General features: G+C 47.6%; 1 pseudogene across 1 annotated transcript; it reads right to left on the bottom strand.

Annotated features, from left to right (window-relative positions):
• Positions 1–919: 919 nt before the first annotated feature.
• LOC308676138 (histone H2B 7-like) lies at positions 920–1,463 on the bottom strand (annotated as a pseudogene). Its single transcript has one exon. The product of its transcript is annotated as a histone H2B 7-like (transcript).
• Positions 1,464–1,851: the final 388 nt, after the last annotated feature.

Consider the following 1,851-nt stretch of genomic DNA (forward strand, 5'->3'; position numbering starts at 1 on the left):
TCAAAGTTGCAGACCCCTGCTTTAGACGTCCACAAGTCTTTAAAGTTGTCAAGGTTGCAGACCCCTGCTTTAGACGTCCACAAGTCTAAAAGTTGTCAAGCTTGCAGACCCCTGCTTTAGACGTCCACAAGTCTAAAAGTTGTCAAGCTTGCAGACCCCTGCTTTAGACGTCCACAAGTCTAAAAGTTGTCAAAGTTGCAGACCCCTGCTTTAGACGCCCACAAGTCTAAAAGTTGTCAAAGTTGCAGACCCCTGCTTTAGACGTCCACAAGTCTAAAAGTTGTCAAGGTTGCAGACCTCTGCTTTAGACGTCCACAAGTCTAAAAGAAAGCCCAGTTGCCATTTTAAGGCACCGTTGGGATAACCACAACCAAGATAACCCGAGAACCTGCACAGACCTTAATTTGTAAATTTCCCCAAAGTCAAACCCTGTTTAAAAGAATCATTTGGCAAAAAGTTTCTGCCCCATAAGCAAATCTTTCAAGCGCTTAAAAGAGCACGAAAGCAAAAGCCACTCCTTACAGTTTTGAATTCAATCCAAAGTTGCACCATTTCCTTAGCAGATTTTTAAATATCTACCTTCGAAAACCCATCCACCAATTTATTTTTTTGCACTGCCTGTCCCGATTGCTTATTAGCCCAGCGAGAAGGCTGGGAAAGCTAAACTGAAGAATTTGCCACAGCGTAATTCAAAAACACAAGGCAGCTAAAAAACATATATATTTTTGCCACAGCGTAATTCAAAAACACAAGGCAGCTAAAAAAAAATATTTTTGCCACAGCGTAATTCAAAAACACAAGGCAGCAAAATATATATATATATTTTTTCCTGCGGATTGAAACCTTTTCTAGGAACGAACGCCTCTCCGTTTACGACGGAAAGCCAACCAGGATGATGGAATCGAACTGTTTTTGCCAAACCCGGTGCTTTAAAAAAAATAACTTTTGAAGGCGGCGGTTCGTCAAGCGCAACAGCTTTTTTTCTTTTTTTTTTTTTGAGCAAGTGGGTGGCCCTTAAAAGAGCCTTTGGTACAATAAAAGGGAATTTTTTTTTTCGGTCACCACGGGGACCGAGAAAGCTACTTGGAGCTGGTGTACTTGGTGACGGCCTTGGTGCCCTCGGAGACGGCGTGCTTGGCCAGCTCGCCGGGCAGGAGGAGGCGAACGGCCGTCTGGATCTCGCGGGAGGTGATGGTGGAGCGCTTGTTGTAGTGGGCCAGGCGGGAAGCCTTGGCCGCGATGCGCTCGAAGATGTCGTTGACGAAGGAGTTCATGATGCTCATGGCCTTGGAGGAGATGCCGGTGTCGGGGTGGACCTACTTGAGCACCTTGTAGACGTAGATGGAGTAGCTCTCCTTGCGGCTCTTCTTGCGCTTCTTGTCGCCCTTCTTCTGCGTCTTGGTGATGGCCTTCTTGGAGCCCTTCTTGGGCACCGGGGCAGACTTGGCCGGTTTGGGCATCCTGAGCAGCGAGAACACCACGTGGAAGAAGACGGGAAGAGTGAAGGGCAAAGAGACGCTTTTCCTTTATTTATAGGGCGCGTATGCAAATGATCAAACCGGTCAGTCCTAGAGGAGATCAACCCTGACTGCTCTTTAGAAGGCCAGATCCTGAAGCTAAAACTCAAATACTTTGGCCACCTAATGAGAAGGAAGGACTCACTGGAGAAGAGCCTCATGCTGGGAAAGGTTGAGGGCAAGAGAAGAAGGGGACGACAGAGAATGAGGTGGCTGGATGGAGTCACAGAAGCAGGAGGCGTGAGCCTAAATGGACTCCAGAAGATGGTAGAGGACAGGAAGGCCTGGAGGAACATTGTCCATGGGGTCGCTATGGGTCGGACACGACTTCGCA

This window comes from Vipera berus (genome assembly GCF_964194415.1).
Source record: "Vipera berus genome assembly, chromosome: W".
NCBI lineage: Eukaryota > Metazoa > Chordata > Lepidosauria > Squamata > Viperidae > Vipera > Vipera berus.